The 23,881-nt window shown below is 37.2% G+C and overlaps 1 protein-coding gene across 2 annotated transcripts in view; it reads left to right on the top strand.

Annotated features, from left to right (window-relative positions):
• Positions 1 to 23,881, top strand: part of Mid1 (midline 1) — a 356,681-nt gene that overhangs the window by 108,371 nt on the left and 224,429 nt on the right. The gene's annotated exons all lie outside the window — the stretch shown is intronic.

The following is a 23,881-nucleotide window of genomic DNA, read 5'->3' as shown; positions in this document are numbered from 1 at the left end:
ATTACCTGGAAGTAATGTCTTTTGAATTAGTGCTCTTCATTAACCTGCCACACAGACTTATTGTAGATCATTTTAAACATATTATATTTTAGTTTTTAGAAAGAATACATACTCAGCAAGATCTTAAGGTTAAACTTTAAAGCAGCAACAACAAAAAACTGCCATTTTCTGAGGTCTTCAAAAATGGTCAACTATTAACAGTTTCACATAGTTCAGCTTCAATGTGGGAAACTAATTTTTATAAGTCAAAGTGTCTTTCACTGACTCTAGGGAAAATAGTCTAGTTCAACGTGTTTTACAATAAATAGCAAGTAAAGAGTGAATTCTCTTTGTAAAGCTGAAAACCATCAGTGCATTTGCCCTTATGTTTCCATGCTCTCTTTGCTTAAAGTGGGAATTCCACAGCCACTGAGATTCAGCTAAGCAGAGAAAAGGAATGCCAGTTATCAGCCTGTAAAAGCCAAAGCTTGCAGGTTCTCACTTCTAAAATACACTCAAGATTTCCTGGGAAGGGCCGACCCCTTTTGTTGCACTTTTGTCTTGTAGTCCCCTCACCCCCAGAACTTCTATTTCCTCTAATAAGAGGCAGGATTTCACTTAAGTAGTTTAGAGAGAAATTAATGGGTGATTTGCCTTTTCCTCTGTGACCAGCTCGCCATTCTTTTCTGCTCTGAACGTCCATCCTGCTTGGAAGGAATTGATTCATAACCTGAATTATGCAGAATGAACTCTGACTGATGAGAAGCAGGAGTTATTTTGTTGCCATTTAGTTAATTTTTCAAACTTAATTGGTTTTTTTTAAAAAAAAACATGAATTATTTATACATGTCTGAATGACAGGTTCACATTTTGCTCCCAAAATAAAATTAGTTTCACAGAATATACACTTTAAATATCTAATAAATGTTAAGTTGTTGGCATGGAATGCCCATTCGTTTTTCTGATTTGAATAAATATTAGAAAATCATAACCTAATTTATTCTTCCATATCAGAAAAATGATCAGATAACTTCTACTAACCATTTTCCTGTTAGGTGATTTATGGTTATATCTCTTTATTCAATAGCAAGGTCTTGACATTGAAAGATCATTCACATAGCTCTAGCAACATCATGCATTTATTTAAACCACACTTGACTAGCGGTATATAAATAATCTCTCCTAAACCATATTGATTTCCCAAAGGGAATATTAAATGCTAAATAACTTCACAGATTGGAAGTAGTCTTGTCTCTGCCCTCATTGTTGATATAATCAAAAATAATGATATTGTACCTAGCTTATTTTTAATAATTCATGCATTGAGAGCAAAAGAAAATATTACGCCATTGCTGGGGGACATGAACTCTGAACTGCACAGCACATGCTCCTTTTCTTAATAAATGATAATTGTCTAACCGCTGAATGATGTCTACCATGGATTAAGAATGTGTACCTTTATAATGGTGCTATAAATTAACACAGAGTATTATTTTCCAGACATCAGATATACACATAGCACAAATCTTTAGGAATGTAGCTTGCACATCTTTCATTAGTCCTCACAGAATTGTGCTGAAGTTTATAATACTCTGATTTTATATATCACAAAATTGGACAATGATTGGCTCTTGAGCATAGAAAATAATTTGAAGCATGTTGATAAAATATGTTTATGTGTTCATCAAACAGGCCTCAATTCCTTGTTAGTCATACAGTTAGATTCTGTTAGCCAGGTTCCCTACTACTTATTGATAGTCATGTGACTGTAAGTTCATACTGTTAGTGTCTATAATATTGCTAGTCACGGGGTTTAAAATATCATTACAGTTAGCAGAACTATTAGTGATTATTAGAATATTAGTGGTGGTTGGGTTCTTGAGTCGGAGTAGTAGGGAACATCTCAGAAGACATAAAAACTCAATGGAGTATAGGTGGGACAGAGACACATGCAAGAAATAAATCTACATTGTGTACATTTTGCATTATAACTAGGTACCTACAAATGTAATAAGTCTGCTAATATTCAATGTAGCACTCCTTGATTCTAACCTCCTTTTAATCAAAGCTTTTCCCAACTACTCAAGTATAAGGTTACAATTAATATCAACTATATTAAGAGATACTATGTCTCTATAATCATTTATTCTTTGAGAACAGTGTAGTCTATTTCAGATAGAATGACTATAAAGTATACTTTATAAAAAAATTTTGGTCACTTTTTTTTTATTATTACTTCCAAACTAGGAGAGTTCTACCAAGAACATGTTGGTACAAAACTGTGAGTATTTTGGGGAAGTGATAGTTTTTAATCACGCTCTACAGCATATGCAATTTGAATGATTTTTTTTGTTTTAGGAAGAAATTGTATGTTTAGAAAACATCATCCTGGGTAAGGTTTTATTAGTTTTGTCTACGCAGGACTCTATTTTTATCTTTTGTTTCAGACAGAGTAACAATATGTAGCCCAGACTGGCTTGCAATTTGCAATCCTGCCTCAGTCTTCCTCCAAAATTCTGGGAATACAGATGTGCATTTAATGTGGGATTCACAAAAGTGGTGGTTCTCTTTGCACTGGCCAAGAAATTTTGACATTTCACATTTTTACAGACAAAGTGAGGGAAGGAAACCTACTGGCACCTAGAAGCCAGAGTTGCTGGGAAGTATCCTACATTATGCAGTCCTAAAATGGCCGTAGCACTGAAATTGGAAGAAAAAAAAAACCTGGGTTAAGTATGTGAGGCTAAGAGTGAGAACCATGTCTGTTTTAATCATTAATTTATGGTTAGCAAGTGATAAAGTGCCTGAAATCCCAGTGAACACGCAACGGAATTTGTTCCATGAATAAATGGTCCAAGAATATCTTGTATAACAGATCAAAGGGAGCATACTTGGACAAGGGGCAAAATGAGATTTGAAGATGGATTCTTAGTTTTATGGCTCAGTAAACAGACATTAATGATTAAAAACCTCCAAAATTTTAGTCTCCTCATTTGTAAATTGGGGGTAAGAGTACCCCCAAAATTGATATTATAAATATTAAATAAGATTAAGCATGTGGAATGCTGAGCATGGTACCTGAGGTGCCCTCAATAAAGACTGACCCTTATTTTTCCAAAAAGAACCAGAGTCAGTACTTCCTGGGTTTACTTATGGGCCAAGCACAAAATTAAGGAAGTTCATAATTGGGGGCTGGAGAGGTGAATCAGTGAGTAAGAGCACTTGCTGCTCTCGCAGAAGACCCAGGCGTAGTTCCTAACACAAGGTTGCTCACAACTGCCTGTAACTCCAGTTATAGGGAACCTGATGCTCTCTTCCAGCCTCAGCAGACAACAGGCACAATGTGGTCCACATATATACAAGCAGGCAAGCAAATATAAAAAACAATGCCCATATTTAAAGAAAAATAAAAAAGAAACTGTGTACTAAAGAGGATCACTAACCTGCCCCCCAAACATGTAGCTGTTGAAAGGCACTCAGACAAAGCAGGAATTATAAGACCCCAAACTCTGCATTCTCTCCATTATAGTATATTGGCTTCTTCATGAAACTGAGAACTTGTCCATAAACTGGGAGGTGTGAAGGCCTCTATCTTTAATTATACTTTACTCTTATGTGGTATTGAACATGTCCATTGAGCAAGATGTCATTATCTCACCTTTCTGGAACCAGGATTGTGATATATTTTGGATGAAATTCAAAAGCTTACCAAATCAGAGGTCCCGGATATATAACTGCAAATAGATTTATTTAAAAAAAGAAGTGTGCCTATATTTCCTATATTTGTCACTATGTGGTGCCTTCTCTGTTTTGTATTCTGATGTCAAATTTCTTCCAGTGATTTATTATATGATGCTTCTTTTATAGAAATACCTGACCTATAGCTCAAAACCCGGCAGGATTTCATCAAGTTATCTTGCTCCCATGCTACAGTAGGGATCCTGGGAAAAAGAAGCTTACTTAGGTACTGATTTTATAGTTATCTCAATTTCCAAGATGCAAACCTATAACCTCAGAGTATCATAAATCTTTCGTTGACATCATGGTAACAATGAGATTTAATAAAGTCTTAAATTTCCTAGTAAAGCTTATCTAATATTCATCTCGTAGTTAACAAGATTTAGAAAATTAGGTCTAACAGTGTTTAGCAAATGAAAACAAAATGAAATAATAAAGGAAAGAAGGCTAGGTGATCCTAATCTTTCAGTTTCTTTTCTTCCTTTCCTGTTCTCCGAGTTTAATATTTCTCAGCTCATCTTGTTCTGACATTTTTTATCAGTAGAATGGCATTTGGATTTGTTTTGAGTTTTATTGATATTTCACATCCTACACCAACTTGATGGAGGCATTACTGGGTTCAAAATGAACAAATTTCAATAGCATTTCAAATTGCTTAGGGGCTCCTAAAGGCTAAGGAAGCAGAACTCACAGTGTTGTGGGGGTGGGAGACCACTTTGACTCAGGCCTCTTCTTTTGATGCCTTGACAATAACCATCACACAGTAGCAACTCAATGATCCCTTGCCTCTCATTGAACTGTAGTTTTCTTTGAAAAAAATCATAGGGAAACTTTCATCTGCTAATGACACAAATACACATTAAGGCTAAATGCGCCTTTAAAAATGTCAGGATTAAGTAGAAGACATAAAGTACAAACAGAAAGACTTTATAACCATTTCAAAAAGTGAGATGATTGATAGAAGGGTCAATGTGCCTGCTGAACAAAACACGTGGGCTACATACCTCACTGGGCACTAATTTGAAAATGTCATTTACATCTTATGTCTTATGAGGAGACAGCCATCATACGGTCTTTGCTCTGAAGAAGAGGCAAAACCTAGTTTACCAAAACTACGTTATAGCAGTTCTCTGATAATTTTGGCAATGAATTTGGTTTAGTAATTTCTTTTAGACTAAACCTCATTGCTGTTCCTAGAGCTAGAACATGAAGCACAACTGGTAATTAGTCACTGTGTGTTGATTTTGACAGAAGGGGAAACTATTCTGGACTTCGGGGCTGGCTTCATGGTCCTCTCCCTTCTACTTCCTTTTTAAGGTCTTTTTCAGATTTAAGAGGAGAAAATTATATAGGAATGAGGGATTCAGAGAACCTCTAAAACTCTGTTTATACCTTACTTTATTTTACGAGTTGTCAAGTTCTCTTTTGGCACAGAACTGTAACATTTATCAAGAAGTAGTAGTAATATTTAAAAATGAAACATGCTGCTAGGTTTGGGGTGCTTTCTCTCCTTGAATGCCAACAAATTTCATGCTTGATTCTGAAACACCAATGACATAACAGTTTCTGACAAATCATTCATGAGATAGACCTTGCTAAGTTGTCTTATTTATTAAATTAGTCTTACTTGGACTACCACAGCAAGATATCATAAATGGAATGACTCAAAATGTAGTCACTTAGCAGTTCTAGACTCTGATAGATCCAAGATGAATCTGTATCCTCCTCATACCCTTGCATGCTCTTTTATTCTCTGTGCCTCCTGAAAACAAGACTACTTAATCTTAGTTCTCTTTTCATGAGGTCACAAATACCACTGGATATGTTTCACCCCCTTATCCTCACTTAACCTTAATAATTTCACTATGCTACTGCTTTCAAATTTAGTCACATTAAGAGTTAGGGTTTTAACACATGAGGGGTACATTCAATGTACAATATCAATTGCAAAAATAGTGAACTTCCTAATAATTTTTTATAACTATAAACTAACTTTCTTGGTGATTAAATGATCATTGCATTTGACCTAACCTGGGTTTGATGGCAAAAAGCACAGTGGTGCCTCTTCAGCTTGCTCATGGGTTCTGATAACTATGTACATACATGACAAATAAGCAGGATAATTTAAATGCCTAGATTCATGGGGGATCAAAATTAGTAAAAAAGAAAAAAAAACTTTCGCATGACCTTCACTTTGTCTAATAAAGCTGTTCACCAGACTCAGTTGGAAGAAGATTCTTTCTAAACAGATTCTCCACAATTTTTGAAGACATACTACATAAACATTCTTCTCAGAAAAATCATTTCAGTGTAGGACTCTTGACAGCTTCATTTTTCAGACCAGTCAGCTAGGTTGAAAATTGAGCTGCCCAAAGAGAGTTGGCAAAATAGTTTACTCCCTGTAATTAAAATAGGGGGAAGTTTCTAAACCACAGTCATCTCTAATGCTAATTTGAACAATCAAATGTTATTTCCAGTAGAGTTTTAAAAAATTTCCTCCTTCTTGGCAAGCGGGTACAGCTCTGTACTGTGGGAAATCAGATAATTTCCCCATTAAGATAGGAATGTTCCTTATGTCAAATGCAGAGTGTTACAGTTATCCTGTATTTTCATTGCATGAATACATTCCTTGGATCCAAATTCAGTAATTTTGAATGTGAACACTTAACTATACACCTTTAATTTTGAAGAAAAAAATGTTGAAACTATGGCGTTTAAGCAGAATATTTCACAGGGACCATTTGGTTTCCTTAGACAACTTGAAAATATCTTGTTTTTAGCCATGTTGAAAATTTATGCCAAGGTATGAGCTTTTCTTAAATGAGATTTTTTTCCTTTATGTGCATAGGTAACTTCCTTTTTGAAGATTTTATTTCGTTCTGCTCAATGGCACAATGTGGCTTCAAAGACCTATTTGAAACCTATTTCAATATTTCTAGAAATTCCTATTTCTAGAAAAATGGAAACTTTGGATTATAGATCCTTGTAAAATATAATTATTGTAGAAGTATAATTACTATCATACTTATAATAGTAAGAAATAAGCTGTAATAAACAATCAATATCCACTTCACTGAAGTATTAAAGTCATTATAGCACCTAGGTATTGGGTATATGAGGAAGTCATTGATGACTTCCAGATGTTTCTATTTTTAAACTGCTGCCACATCTCTCTTTCCCCTGCCTTTGTCTTCTTTAAATATAAAAAAGTTTAAACTGTAATCTCCCCAACAAAATGTTCCCAATAGCTCCATCACTATTTTGCCAACCATAGAATAGCATCACGGTGCGTTTGGAAAGCCAATAGGAATCTCAAGGGATGCTGGGAAAACAGACAAGGCCAGCTCCCTATCGTGTGAATGTTAAGGAGAGATTTTGCACATTTTAGCCATTGCCTGTTGTGTATATATGTGTCAACATCTCAAATGAAACTTAGCATGCTTTTTGAGTGGCTTCACTGATTTTGTCTATCTCCATGGGTCTTAGTTTCCAACAAGTCTTGAGCTGCAAATGGAGATACATCCTAAATCTTTTCTCACTAAGACGTAAGGACCTAAGGAGGGAATAGCACTTCATCACTATTGGGATTCACACTTTGTTAGAAAATCGCCTTGTTGCTCTAACCTTTGCTTGCATCAACAGCTGCTGCTTTGAGACACATATTTGCTTTCTTTCCCTCTTGCCTGTGACGTTATATTCATTTCTCTTTCTAGCTTGGTAGTCTGCCCCTTCTGGAATTATGTTTTCTCTTTTTTTTTGGAATTTGATGTTCGTTTTATTATTATTATTTTTTAAATTTATTTATTTATTAAAAATTTCCACCTTCTCCCACTCCTCCCACTCCCCCCACTCCCCCTCCTTCTGCAGTCCCAAGAGAAGTCAGGGTGCCCTGCCCTGTGGGAAGTCCAAGGTCCTCCCCACTCCATTCAGGTCTAGGAAGGTGTGCATTCAAACAGACTAGGCTCCCAAAAAGCCAGTACATGCAGTAGAATCAAAACCCAGTGCCATTATCATTGGCTTCTCAGTCAGCCCTCATTGTTAGCCACATTCAGAGAGTCTGGTCTGATCACATGCTCCATCAGTCCCAGTCCAGCTGGCCTTGGTGAGCTCCCCTTAGATCAGTCACACCATCTCAGTGGGTGGATGCACTCCTCGCGGTCCTGACTTCCTTGCTCATGTTCTCCCTCCTTCTGCTCTTCATCTGGACCTTGGGAGCTCATTCGAGTGCTCCAATGTGGGTGTCTGTCTCTACCTTCATCCATCACCGGATGAAGGTGATATGCAAGATATTCATCAGTGTGGGTATGGGATAAGGCCAGTTCAGGCACACTCTTCTCTGCTGTCCAAGGACCTAGCTGGGGACATTTCAGTGGACACCTGGGAACCCCTCTAGAGTCAAGTCTCTTGCCAACCCTAAAATGGCTCCCTTAATTAAGATATCTACTTCCCTGCTCCCATATCCAACCTTCCTCCACCCCAACCATCCCATTCCCCCAAGCTCTCCCGAATCCTTCCCTTCTTCCTTTTCTCTCCCCATGTCCCCTTCCTCCCACCCCATCTCCCCTTCCTCCCACCCCATCCCCACCCCTGTGCTCCCAACTTTTGCTTTGCAATCTTATCTACTTTCAATATCCAGGAGGATAAGCATATGTTTTTCTCTGGGTTTACCTTCTTATTTAGTTTCTCTAGAATCATGAATTACAGGTTCAATGTCCTTTGTTTATGGCTAGAATCCACTTATGAGTACATACCATATTCATCTTTTTGGGTCTGGGTTATCTCACTCAGTAAAGTGTTTTCTATTTCCATCCATTTGCATGCAAAGTTCAAATGGATGGAAAATTGTTTTTTACCGCTGAGTAGAACTCTAATGTGTATATGTGCCACACCTTCTTTATCCATTCTTCTATTAAGGGGCACCTAGGTTGTTTCCAGATTCTGGCTATTACAAATAGTGCTTCTGTAAAGCAAAGGACACTGTCATTAAGACAAAAAGGCTACCTACTGAATGGGAGAAGATCGTCCCCAACCCTGCATCAGACAAAGGTCTGATCTCCAAAATACATAAAGAACTCAAGAAACTAGACATTGAAACTCTAATTAACCCAATTTTTGCAACATCAGAAAATAACTTTTTCTCTTTTCAATTACTTTTTTACACTTACTTATTTTGTATATATTTCTACATGTACATGTATGTGGTCATGGTGTGCATGTGGAGATCAGAGAAAAGCTGCAGTAGTCAGTTCTTCCCTTCTAACATGTGGGCCCCAGGAACTGAGCTCTGGTTTGGTGGCAAGCACCTTTACCCACAGAGCTACCTCACCAGCCCAACTTTACTTTCAAACACATTATAGTAAAACTTCACTAAAGTACTAAGCTGGCTACTTTCCCCAATCTGCACACAAGTTTTTCCTGCATATTTCATGCTAGGAAAGAATCTAGGCGGTTTCTTAACATACTCCTAGATTATAATTGTACTCTTCTGCTAAAACTGTAGCCTAAGTGTGGGTAGTTATGTTGCCTCACAAATACTGAAGGAGACACTAACTGCAAGTACAACCTCATTTTTTCTGAAAGAAGGGGAGACTCAAGTAACTGTTATGGGGGAAAGAATAGCCACCTCGATTAAAACAAGGCAAGGGAATATTCAAGCACAGCCATAAGGGCAAAGCTCCCAGCTGTAGTTTTTTTGTAGAGGATGAATAGAGGGGTACCTCTTCTTTAAATTATTGTCATGTATAGATATTTGTACATGTGTATGTGCAAATACATCCTGCTGAGTCCATTTAGTGTTTTTAGTTTTGCTTCTATATGTATTTGTTTGGAAATGAAGGTATGGGATTGTGTAACCTGTTAGGAGGCTCATCCCTGTAAAATACTGATTCTGCTTAAGCAGTCCTTAATTGCCTGTAGGTCTTCATCTAGGGGTGCCTTGTGAGATTTCCTGTATCTACTCTGGGATGTCAACTGATATTCTCATTGTGCAGGTCTTGTCTAGGTGGTCAGATTGTTGAGATTTCATGAATACAGCTTTCCTGTATATAGAAGATACTTACTATCTTACTGCAGACTTCCTGGTCCTCTGACTCTTCTAACCTTTCTGCTCCCTCTTCATGAACACTCGCATAAGCTGTGCATTTAAATGGGACAATTTTTTTTTGAAAAAAGGACAGAAGTCATCATTTACATTTTATTTACTTTAAGATGGAAAGTATGTGGGTGTCGGCCGACTGTTCCATATCCTCTGTTGCTCATGGGTGCCTCAGGAATTTGAGTTGGTGTCATCACATTAGTATGTGACAAGAGTTTGCTCACTAAATGCTCCTTCCTGAGCTTGGCTGATGTCTCAGCCTGCCTCACTGAGACATTGAGTCTGCATGGCTCAATGGAAAAATGTATTCTCTTGGTCAGTATCCATCTTGCTAGAATACATTCTGAAACACACAAACAAGGACAGAGGGATAAGAAACAGCCAGGAAAAAAAACCCCACATCAATGTGTTGAAGTCCATACTTCTAAATATAACATATTTCAAGAAATTACATCAATGGTTCTCAAATAGGTAAGGCGTGAGAATAATTTTGCCAATCGGAAATATTTGGCAAAATCTAGAGATATTTACGTTTTTGTTCTCTACAAGTGGAAATATGAATAATGCCATGGGCCTCTAGTTGGGTATACTCCAGGGACGCTGCTAAACTTCCTGTAATACACAGGGAAAAAATCCTGGTTTTGATGACCCTGTACCATATGTTAGTGCATAGCCACCCTCTGCTTCTTGACCACAGCTCCAAAAACAAACCACTATTGTCAGTGCCACCACAGACACCAAGCTGGATGTTAAGAATGAGACCACAACCTTCAATCAACTCATCAGAATCTTAAATGTTTTGAAACAACCACATTGAATCCTGAACAAAGATATTTGAGCTGCGCTTTTTTTTTTCACTCCTTTGCATGGAGTTTTCAAGGAAAAAGATATTATCTGAGATGAGTGAACTCAGGCATTCACGTGTAAATCATCTCCCTCTCTTTTTATTCTGAGAATTCCTGGCTAATTGGGAAATTTCCCATCCTCCTTTTGCCTGCTCCAGGCTTCCTTTGGTGTCTCTTGATATTTCTTTTGGTTTTATTTGGCCTACTTTGGGCTTCAGAAACATTCCCTGAGGCACCCCCAGATCCTGAGTTTTTAGTGTTGATTCTTGTGCAGATCATTAAAGAGCTATTAGTAGTTGGTCATAGTGTCCCTTAATAGAATAAAGTAAGTATTTTGCCCGTTGAAAGGAGCCCTGTGAATCCTCTGTGTTTTTTACTTTTAAAGAAAGTAGCAGATTTTTATGACTGAAAAAACAAAAATCTACTGGTAGTTTTCTGAATGAAAAGGAGTCTCCAACCTTTCAACTCACAAGTGACACAAATGGTACTGGGATCCTAGTGTCTTCCTATATCCTGCGCTGATTTTTGCTTATTTAGCATTTTATTTATTTGAGTTTTTCTTTTGTAAGATAGCATATTTCTGTAAAGCCATGGCTAGTCTCAAACTGGTAATCTTTCTGTGCCAGACTCCCAAGCACTCGGATTGAAGGTTTATAAAGCTGTGTGCCTCTGTGCTCTACCCCTATTAAAATAAATGATTAAATCAATGTTGACTTAAAAAAAGAAATTAAAGATTTCTTACTACAGGTTAAAAATGCCCTAAGAGTGACTTTCAAAAAGTCAGTTTTTAAAGACCTGCCAAGATACAGAGCAAAATTTGTTCAACAGAAATACAATCCAAGCTACATTCTTTTGTAACTGTACTGCCAGTTTTTCTTAGCTAAGTCTCACATATTCCTCAAGAAAACTTGTCTGGAAAACTGCTGAAGAGGCTGCACTTGATCTCTCTCTCTCTCTCTCTCTCTCTCTCTCTCTCACACACACACACACACACACACACACACACACACACACACACACACACACACAAAACCCTTTAATCTTAACCCTCAAGTAGCAGAGACAAGAGGATTGCTAGTTTGAGGCTCAGTTGATCTGCATGTGGAGATTACACACCAAAACAATGGGTTTTAAGCAAAAACTTTTACTTTCTTGTTTAAAAAATTAAATCTTCATCATGTACTCCCAAATGCACATTGCATGTATAAATAAATTGTCCCTTTTCATGGTAATCCACTTAGTTTAAATTTGCAGCCTCCAGGGAGCTGGAGAGATTGCTCAGTGGTTAAGAGCATTGCCTGCTCTTCTAAAGGTCCTGAGTTCAATTCCTGGCAACCACATGGTGGCTCACAACCATCTGTAATGAGGTCTGGTACTCTTTTCCGGCCTGCAGACATACACACAGACAAAATATTGTATACATAATAAATAAATAAATATTAAAAAAATTGCAGCCTCCATTCACGGACTACAAGAAAGCAATTTTGGGGCTGAGGAGATGTCACAGTGGTTAAGAGCTTTTCTCTTCAAGAGATCCAGGCTTCAATTTCTAGCACCCACATGCACACAACCACTTACAACACCAGTCCTGGGGGATCCAGTGCCTTCTTCTGACCTCTGTGGACACTGAGTGAACATTGTACCCAGATATATATGCAGGCAAAAAGCCCATGTATATAAAATAAATGATGATTAAGACTAAGACAGGGCTCAGCATGATTTTCTATAAAGAGAGGGTCAATATTTCTAGGTTTTTAGGCTATATGATCTCTGTTGGAACAAGTCAACTATTCCAGTGTAGTGCAAGACTCCTATATAAAACCCCTATAGAAAGCATGTCAATAAATTAGCCGGATTACATTTCAGTGAACGTTTATTTACAAAACAAGTGGTGAGCCAGATGGTGAACATTGGATATAATCTGCCAACTATTTGTCTGGGTTCTTATGTGCCAGTGTAGAAAGAAGCAGTTTGCCTTCATATATGCCATGTTTTCCTCCAATAATATATGAAGTTAATATAATACAGTATCAGATTATTTGACAAATGGTTACCAAAAAATTGGCTTTGTGAGAAAATATTGACTCTCAATTAATTCAATAAACCAACTAAAGATGAAACCAGTGACTAAATAGAAAAAATATGTAAAAGAACAAAAATTGATTTAGACACTTTTTGGTCACTAAATATTGAAGGATGATGAAAGTAAAAGGAAAAAAGGAAAAAAGCAAAATAATTGATATTTGTGAACAAGCGTTCTGTCTTCCGAAAATTCAAAACTGTCAAGGACAAAGCAAAAAATGTAACTCTCAAGAAGAACAAAACTACATCTAAGAAATACTGAAAAGGAAGCTGGATCATCCCAGCACTTGGATGGCAGAGGCAGGTGGATCTCTGAGTTCAAGGCCAGCCTGGTCTACTGAGCAAGTTCTAGGACAGCCAGGGCTCCTACACAGAGAAACCTTATCTCAAAATAAGCAATATATATATATATATATATATATATATATATATATATATATATATATATATACCAAACTAGTATGAAAAGTACCCAAGTTTTAATTGTAGAACTAGGAAAGTGATTTAAATAAACAATTAAGACAAAAGCAAAAACCTCTTGTTACCAAAGTTTCTCAGTTAAAGAAAACAGATGGTTTTCTTCTTTCTCCTAAAAAGAGCTATTTAAAAATATTTAATGATAGCCTAGTTTGGTATGAATCTTATGCTCTACTGATTGAAATAAAAATTTGGAAAACCTTCTCTAAATACATTGCAATAACTTCAGGAGTATTTTGACTCAGCATTCCCACTTGGATTCAGTTTTAAACAAATACTGAAAATGTACATCTAATTTATATTCCAAGACGTTTGATATATTGTACCAGACAGGATTTCACTTGGATGCATGTAACAGAAACCCCAACTGGTATAGTACATTAAGCAGATGGGGAAAGAGGCAATTCGCAAACAACAAGAAACTAGATAATAGTCTGTCTCAAGTTTCACAGTTGTTTGAGAAGGATAGCCATGTAGCCTCTTGTTCTATCTTCCTCAGGTTGTGAATTTTGTTTTCAAAGACTCCATTTCAGCCTGGGAGAAAGAACAGTAAAAGAAATATTGCTTTACCTCTAAAGGTTTTGTCTTTTTATCCAGAAAATGATACTATCTCTGAAATCTTCCCCTCCCCATCTCTCTCTCTCTCTCTCTCTCTCTCTCTCTCTCTCTCTCTCTCTCTCTCTCTCTGTGTGTGTGTGTGTGTGTTCCATTAGGCTACCTGGTCCTTCCATCTTTGAAGTAGGCCTGAGCAGAGAATAATTTTAAAGAAGCACATGAGCTGATCGAGGTGTCACATACCAGCAATCCTTCAGCAATCCTCCAGCACTCCAGACATTGAGCCAGGATAACTATGGGTTTGATAGGATATACAAAGAGTGTAAAGAAGCACATAAGCTGAGCAAAGGGGTACATACCTGAAGCTCCAATTCAAGGCTAGTATGGGCACTTAGTGAGGCCCTGACTTGATCAAAGAAAAAAATATAAAAAAAAAGAGCACATGGGGTCTGGAGAGATGGTTCAGCAGTAAAGAGCACTGACTGCTCTTCCAAAAGACAGTAGGCAGAATTTTTCTGTCCCAGGAGCTTCTTCCAAATAATGAAGATAGAGGCTTAGAATTACTTATAAATACTCAGCAGATAGCTCAGGCTTGTTACTAGCCTACTCTTACACTTAAATTCACCCATATATCTTATCTGTGTTTTGACACATGGCTCATGACTTTTACCTCATTTTCTATACATCCTGTTTGTTTGGCAGTTGGCTGGCTGGCGTCTCACCTGACTCCACCCTTCCTCCTCCCAGAGTCCTCAGTGTCTGACAGTCCCACCTATACTTCTTGTCTGGCTACTGGCTTTTTATTAATCAACAAGAATAACACATATTCACAGTGTATACAGGATTATTCCACAGCAAGACCTAGGTTCAATTCCCACCACCCAAATAACAGCTTACAACTGTATGTAACTTGAGCTCTAGGGAATTTGACACCCTCACACAGACATGCATGGAGACAAAACAGCAATACATATAAACTAAAAATAAATAAATCATTTAAAAAGGAGCACATAGCAGCTGAAATAGAAATTGGGGTCCTGTTTATGAAAATAAAGTAAGAGATGGATATTGATCAGTGATTCTGTGGATACTGCCCAAATGTCCCCACGATAGAAGAACTGATTGTATGGGTTACAAATTGCAGTTCAGGGTCTGTCCAACTGTGGAAAGTCATCTCACTCAAAAACCTCTTCCTCCCTGAATGGTCTAGATTTGGCATCTGGATTAGACAGGGATGTGAAAGTTAAGTGTTTTCATCCCACAGACGTTAGTGCTTCTATCCACTTTCTCGGGTTATCTAAGGATTTGTCAAAACTTCTTTGTCTATGAAGTCCCGCTTCTGTATCTTCATTTCACACTTGTGGGTCCCTAATAGGCAACTTCATTCTAAATCCCATCACAGCATGTTTTCAGAAAACCTAATCTGCAACAATATAGTATTATTTGTGATAAGGAATATATAGCAATACAGAGGATGAGTAATAAATTATACTGTAAGGAACAGTTATGGCCACTGAAATGGAGATTGACCTGAAAATTTAATGCTGAAATACTGGTGGCACTATTTAGTTAAAAAAAAAAAAAAACAAAAACAAGGGAAAAATTGTGGCACATCTCAAAAAGAAAATATGATTTAGCAAAAAACAATGATCCATGTTACTCTGTGAAAAACATTCAAACATAGTTCATTACATGAAAAAGACAAACACATATCACCGTGCATTGTTTAATTCCAATATGAAATATCAAAAAACCCAAATGTATAAAAGCAGGAGAGAATTGCCTGGAACTGAGAGTAGGAAGGCTATAACTGAGCATAAAGGATCTTGGGGTGAGGAAAATGGTCTAAACCTAAATTTCTCTATTGTTTGCATAATTTGGTAAATTTACCAAAAGTTATTTAAAATAGGGGAAACTCATGAGATGTAACTGTGTGTGTGTGTATGTGTGTGTGTGTGTGTGTGTGTGTGTAAATTCAAGCTACTGACAACACTTAGTGTTGCTCCTACATATATGTATTGGAACTGGATAATAGATAAAGGGATTCATCCTTGTGGAAGACTGCTTATCCCTCTCTTAGAATCCATTAAGTACCTGTAGCTCTTTATCTAAGTGTGAGGCCTCTACCGTCCACGTTGGCATGTTAACTGGTCTTGTTATTGTGCTGGTCTTGTATAGATGACTATATTGTTAAGAGTTCCTGAGTGCATCTCCCTGTTACATATCAAAACACTATCTCAGGAAAGTTTATGGTACATAACCTTTTTGGTTGTTGTGCAGATGCTGTCGTTTTTAGCACAAATGATTAGTCTTGCTTATGTTAGGCATCTACTCTACCATTGAACTCCATTCTCAGTCCATCCCTTCCATTTCATTTCATGACAGGGTCTCCCCAACTTACTCAGCTGTCCTTAAACCCATGATCTTCTTCATCTATCTTCTGAGTCCCGTCATGTGCAATCAGGTGTAACTGTGAAGTTTATCTTAATAAAATTGTTAGATTCCAAAGTAATTATACACAAACATCTTATATCTTTATGTATATGCAATTATGATATGAACACATCTTGATGAACTTTATCTCTTTCTGTTTATCCAAATGTTTATCAGAGGGCTAATAATATCACTTTATTTTTTAATAATGGGTAATTTTTATTATTAGACTTTTTGTTTGCTTTTTTCAAGACAGAGTTTCTCTGTGTAAAAGTCCTGACTGTCCTAGAATTTTCTCTGTAGACCAGGCTGCCCCTGAACTCACAGAAAGTTACCCTGCCTCTGCCTCCTGAGTGTTGAGATAAAAGGTATGTGCCACCACTACCTGGCTTGGTATTAGACATTTTAATATTCACATTTTCTACTTGAGCACTTATTTCATAAATCATAAAATTACAAATGGAAAACAAACTTTTGGAATGAAGAAATGTAGTTCCTTGTAGGAAAAACATCTCCTGGCCTTCACATCTTTGTGATCAGCTCTCCAGTGAGCATACGCCATAACGTAGAGTATTTGCTTGTGTCAAGTTGTATTTTCAAATGAATAATTGATGTTTTAGTTGAATAAAGTTGCGTGTGTTTGTTTCAAAAAATTCTTTAAAAAGGATCCAAATTCAGAGGACTATTTCTAGTCTTATCTTGTCTTGCGGAACATGAAGAACTGTATTTATTTGTGATGATAATGATTCTGTCTTTACAAGCTACTAGAAACATTCGAAGTGGAGCTTGCTTTGTTTCTTGAAAATCAAGATTTGATTCATTCATACATTCTTTCACAGGAATGACCTTTCAAGGGGTCAAGTAATACTTTAGCTTAAAGTCTTTAACATGGTCAAAGACAACAAAATGGCTGCAAGTAAATTCAACTTGCCAATGTTGTCCAAAATATGAATAGTGCTAAACTAACTTAAATATTTCTTTAAAACATATTTTAGAGCATTTTACTGATGATTCTTATTATTCTGAATTATTTGTTCTGTCTCCTCCCATAAATGCTCGAAATTTGATCCTCTTGTTACAGGTTGCTCTCTGGCCACAACATAATCCTACACTCAAATTTGCCTAAGTATTGTTCCTAACATTGTTCAACATCACTTTCAAAGAGAAAGTTTGCCTCCAAGCACAAGTTATACTTTAATGTTTTTGTAAAATATTAATGTCCATGGAAAAGATGAGCTAGTAAAATTTATTTCATTATATAATTACCACACTTCTTTTCTATTATGTAGGCCTCTGTAGAATTACATTAAACTAATTCACCGATTCAGATATGAGTTTCCTTTTACTATTGTCCTCTCCTGAGTGGGATACAAAAACCAAATAGTGTGGTAATCATTATTAGCACTTAGTTATATGTATGGAGAAATAGGTAGTTAATGATAAAGTTCATGAAGTGCGGTCATAGCATAGCATATATATTTTTATATTACATCGTTATGTACCAGTGCTTTGGAATCTAACAATTTTATTATGGTAAGATTTACAGAAGGCCTGGTGGCAAATGACTTGATTCTCAGCTACTTAAAGGATAGCATATGCCAATTTAGAGGCAAAACGTTTTAGTGAGATTATCCTCTTTTATTTACCTATTTACTTGCTTATGTATTCATTTATTATTTTTTGAGACAGGTTCATGTCATGTCAGACAAGCTGGCCTCAAGCTCCTGAATGTCCTGTCTCAGAAATTATAAGGGAACATCATCACTTTTCTTTTCTTTATAATGTTCTTTTATATTGAAATTGCCCCTTTGTTCTCAGGAATGAAAAAGAAAAGTCTTCTGTTCCTACTTTAGATATTTCACATCCATCAGCTAACTCAACAAAAATTTCTTCCAACAAGTAGAGGAAAGAAAATGTGCTTTGTTACAGAGTGTGCTAATTAGCTTTTAATCAGCTAAAAAAAGAATTAGGTCAACCTGTTTGAAACTCAGGTTATTGTCCTTTGAGGTTCATCTTAAAATATGTTTTAATACTCTGCGCATGTTCATTGTAAAGATTTTATGAACTTGCTCATTTAAAAAGTTCAATTGTAAGCCAGGCATGTGGCTCACACCTTCAATCCCAGCTCTTGGGAGACAGAGTCAGGTGAATTTCTGAGTTAAAGATCAACCTGGTCCAGGAGGTAAGTTCCAGGACAGTCAGGGCTACACAGAAAAATCCTTGCTTCAGAAAACAACAGCAAGTTGTCTTCATAGAACTAATACCAATATTAACATTTCGATGTAACCTCTCATAGGATGTTTTCAATATTAAAGTAACCACAAATATTTATTCATATGCTTGCTTAGTGTCTATTAAAAAAACCAAGGTTACCTCTGGAAAATAGCAGCATGTTTGCTTATGTGCTAACTCCATGTTTACTGTCATTTGAATGTCCTTAATGTCACCCAATTTGTATCTGCAATACCAATTTGTTTTAGTGGGTGTTTCCTCTGCTCCAACCTGTGTCTGTGTGTGTGTGTGTGTGTGTGTGTGTGTGCGTGTGCGTGTGTGCGTGTGCGTGTGTGTGTATATATATGTGTGTATATATATATTAATGTGGGTATATACATATGTGCTTGTAGATATGTGTGCGCACATATGTTATGGAGGCTAGAGGTTAATGCCAGGTGTCTTTGACTCTGTCTGTACCTTAGTTTCTGAGACAGTGTATATCGCTGAACCTAGAGCTCACTGATCTGCAAGCTTGGTTGGCTAGTGAACGCCAGGAATCCTTCCACCTCAGCTTCCACCATAGCATTGGGATTGTGGGTATGTACTACAATACCTGGAGTTTGCCTTTGTGCTGGGGATCTGAACTCAGGTCTTCAGACTTATGCAGTAAACACTTTACTTACTGAGCCATCTCTCCAGCCCTGTTTTAGTGTTTTTGATATAAGGTCTTGCTATATAGCCCAGACAAGCCTTAGACAGAGGGTTGTGATTACAGATATGTGTAGCTATGCTCAGCTTGCTATATTATGTTATTAAAGAGGGTATTATTTTTATAGATTCACTTTCAAAAAAGTGGCATCAAAACTTCACGTTCACCTTATGTATGTTTCAAACCTTGGCACACCTATCAAAAGAAAGACTCTAGTCTATGTTACTTTTCCTTGGACCTGGGTGAAATTTCGTGAGTGCCTCATTTGACAGATGTAACACCAGATAATATGGTCCCTTCCTAGCCCTCTCTTGAGACTCGCCTTCTTGAAACCCAGTCAGACTGCTATGAGAAAACCCAAACCACATACAGAAGCTGGGTGCAGCTGTTACAGCCGACAAACCCAGCGGAAGTCTCAGGCAAAAGCCAACATCAAATGTCAGCATGTGAAGAGCAACTCCTCAGATAATTCCAGTGTCTAGACTTCGAACTACAGCAGTCAACAAAATAGAGAATAGAAGCAGTTGTACCCACTGAACCTTTCCCAAATCCCAGATTTGTGAGTCAATTACATGTGGCTTGCTTTAAGTCATCAGGTATCCAGGCGGTTTGTTACACAGCCATGGACAATATCAACAATATGTTTGAATGACTATATCACATTTTTTAGGCAGTTGTTTACTTTTAGAAATACATATTATTGTGAGGTTCTTCTGATGATAAATATTATCATGGAGGAGTTTTTTTTTGCTTATACAAATACCGCTTAAATATATATCACACTGTTTACTAGATATTAATTTCCTAGAAGTAGAAATGAAAGTAGAGGAATATACACATCTTAGAGAATGTTAATATGGGTTTTAGCAGTTCAATTTGATGTAGTTAGACAGTACAAAATGTGCGTGATTTAGAAAGAGTTATACTTAAGGGTGTCAGGAGGTGGCTGAGTTGATAAAATCCTTGCTGCGCATGTGTTACAACTGGAGTTTTGTTCTTAAGCCCCCACATAGAATGCCAAGTAGATATGGCAAACCCACCAGAGGCAGAATCTGGTTAGGTAGACTAGCCCAGTCAACAAGCTAGCCCAAGTTCAGCAAAAGCTTCTGCCTCAAAAAAGTATGGTGAAGATTAACTGAGAAAGGCATCCTGTCTTTAACTTCTGAAATGCTTATACAGGTGCACCTGTATAGTTGTACATGCATATTCATACACCCACACACATAAGAGCATGCACATGGACACACACACACACACAGAGAGAGAGAGAGAGAGAGAGAGAGAGAGAGAGAGAGAGAGAGATGCAAAAAATAATTTTATTTAAGACAAGCATAGTGACATATGTTTGTAATCCTGGCGCTTTACGAGGCTGGAGGTGCTAGAGGATTGAAATTTTGAAGCTAAACTGGGTTACAAGGTGAGACCCTAATTGTCAAAAGAAAGAAGAAAAACAAACAAAATGATACAGTACACCTAAAATGGTTTGCTAAATAAATCTTTGTAAACTCAATAAAATGAAAGGTCCCTGTACATAGAAAAACCGCTGTGAAAAAAAGACTTTCACTTGTTCATCAAAGAGAATACTTTGAAATATTTCAAATGACAAAAGTGATCATACAAATATGAATTTTGAAGGTGTCTTAATTCAGTTGTGATTCTGTCCTACCACAATCCTTGGGGAGACCCCAAATTCACTTGGTTACTTACTATGCCACTGCTCCTGGTATAGGAACCCTCACTGATGAATTTAAACTGCTAGAACGTAAAGGTTTCCTCTCATCTAGGAATTCTCAGTGTTTTTTATATAGGCCAGGCAATCTTTTTTTCCTTAAAAGCATCATATTATTAATATTTTAAAAATGAAAGATAACTAAAAGTCATCTAAGTCCTTTTAGTTTTATAAGCCTGAGGGAAACAAAAAGTTTTAAAAAAAATCTTTTTAAAATGTTTCCTGAGGGAATAAAAAATGTAATCAAGTGTATCTTATATTAGATATGTGACAATTATAATTTGCCACTATAATATTTGACACTGTTAACAGTCATTACATCCTCAAACTGTTGGCCATTGTCTAGTTTGAATTTCTACTTTTAACTGTCGTGTGTGTGTGTGTGTGTGTGTGTGTGTGTGTTTAAAACCCAATTTCACATAGCTCCTAGCTGGCCTTGAACTCCTTGAGCTGTCTTTGAACTCCTGACCTTTCTGCCTCCACTTCCCTAGTACTGGAATTACAGGATTCTACCACCATGACAGGCCAGACAATTTTACTGAATCTAAGGACATTGTCCTAAGTAGGAATTGACTCTTAATCCATATGGTCAGATGAGCAGATGTAAAGACCTCAACTGGTTGTAGAGAACAGTCAAGAACTGAGTTACCTAAGAATGTCAAGTGAAACTTGAAAGACAATGTTTTCATGGTAATTGCCACAAATTTTTTAAAGTGCTATGACTATGCTAATGTCAACTGCTTTTACTAATTATGTATGTTAATCACCTTCCCATTTCATTCATCACATTTACAATACTGATATCTGAAGGTGGACAATGTAGCTTACAAAATGCTTGAGCATTTTTGTTCATTGTTTAACCTAATCTTTCAAACAAAACAAAGTGATCAATAATGCTTTCTAAAATCACTTTATTAATGAAGAAAGTATGTCCAAGAAAGTGAAGACACAGACAGTGATAACCAGAACTTGAAAACAAATGTATTATCATCTCACCATGAGCCCTTTGAAAGTAGAGACCAGGGAGGCCTACCCTTTCCCCTAAGTTTGTCGCTTGTATTGTGCTAAAATTATACCACCCAGAGTAATAGTAAACAAATCTTTTCAGTAAGGACCAAATGATAGACAATCTCAATTTGGTGAACCATCTGGTTAACCATCACCGCTACTTACCTCTGCCACTGGAGCACATAAGCAGTCACGGCTGTCTACTATACCCATTCATATATAGGTATATGGGTAAACTCTTTTTGTTATATTGAATATCCTTCAGTTCTGTCTCTTTGTCCCTCTGTCTCTTTTTCTCTGTCTCTGTCTTCTCTCTCTCCCTGTGTACTTCTGTCCCCACTTCACCTTGTATACCTTCCTTATTTCCCTGAACCCTGTACCATCTCTGGAGGTCACTTGATTTTCATTTCTTTTAATTTGACTCTTCTGTTTTATTACCATAATTTTTAAATATGCAGATATATTTATTGATTAAAAATAGATGTAAATATAGATGTAGCTTTATAGATAAAAATAAGGACATAGATACGTGCAGTGGATATAAATACCTACGTATTTTTTACCTCCATGTGTGAACATCTGAGATGAATATCAGGTGAAAATAACAAAGGGTCAGTCGGGTAACTTTCATGAAAAGGCACTTGCTGCCAAGCCTGACAACCTGAATTTGATCCCTGGGACTCACCTGGTGGAAAGGGAAAACCAGCTCCTGAAAACTGGCCCCTCACTTCCATGCACATGCCTGGAATGAGTGTGCCCACACATGTACATAAAATCAGTAAATCAAGTGTTATTTAAAAGTTAAAACTTACAAGAAAATAATAAAGACAGTGGTGAAAGTTAGAAAAATATTGTAGTTTCTTTGGAAAAAAGTTCCTATCAGAAGTTCTGGTGGAGCTGCCGAGTGTTACTTTAAATGTTAACACCAGTGCTATACAATGAAAAGCTATGACATGGAATGGAGCCCGATGGCCAAGATTCTTTGAAGAGCTATGCTGTACTTTATACAATACCAGATGGGAAATGTTTTCCTTCTTTTGTTATTTTCTTGTTTCTTTATTCCTAGATGAAGCCTCACGCAGCTCAGGCTAAACCTTATAGATAGCCTAGAGTGATCCTCCCACCTTTGCCTCCTGAGTCCTGCAATGACAAGCCTGTGCCGTCATGCCAGAGTACAAAAATATTTCTAATCAATACAAATAAATGCGATACTCAAGGAGTTCCAGTAAGTCTGAGACTCTTTATTCAAATCGTTTATCTTTGCAGCTGTTTTGCACCTCATTTAATTGTAAGATCTGTTAAATCGCATGTTACCGAGGACAGTCGTACAAGTGCCCAAGTGCTCAGTAGAGCTAAGAAAACCAAAATGGTTTTGAAAATGCCCCTTTGGTGGTAATTATTCTGCTATCAGATCACAAACTTTTAGAATATCATATTCTGTGATCTTGTTTTGTTACCTAAATTCTCTTCTCAACCCATTCATACCTCACCCTCTTTTCATTTTCCCAGCAAAGGGGAGTCAGAAAATTGAAGTTGAAGGCAGATAAGGTAGAGTATATGCTTTGCACTCTAGCCTTATTTTTGCTATTGAGTTGGCATCATCACCAAGCAGAGGATTTTTTTTTCTTTTCAGGGAGAAGAGGCAGGATTGGGGCCTGGGGTGGGGGTATAACTAGAACTGTGATGTCACAGATTGCTTTGTCTCTTGGGAAACTCATCCATCAAAGCGTCACCTCGGATTCTGCAGAGGGTCACTACAGAAAGAGGCAGCGTGCCTTAGTTTAGGCATGCTGAAGTGCCAGTCTGTAGTGGGCCTGCTGGTGTGAAGGCGATTCATTTCATTTCAAAGGCCCAGTGGCATGCTGCCCAACACAGGCACAAGCACAGCGCGCTCCTTAGAAATAATGACTCCAAACAGCCTTCGCTGTGAAATGTAGAAATGTGCCATCTGCCTGTCTCCTCGGTGATTTATTCTCTTCAGGCTTTTAAATGATGTAGTGAAAAGGTAAGTCCTCTCT

Source organism: Myodes glareolus, chromosome X (assembly GCF_982192425.1).
Source record: "Myodes glareolus chromosome X, mMyoGla1.1, whole genome shotgun sequence".
NCBI lineage: Eukaryota > Metazoa > Chordata > Mammalia > Rodentia > Cricetidae > Myodes > Myodes glareolus.
This window is presented reverse-complemented; position numbering and strand designations above follow the sequence as displayed.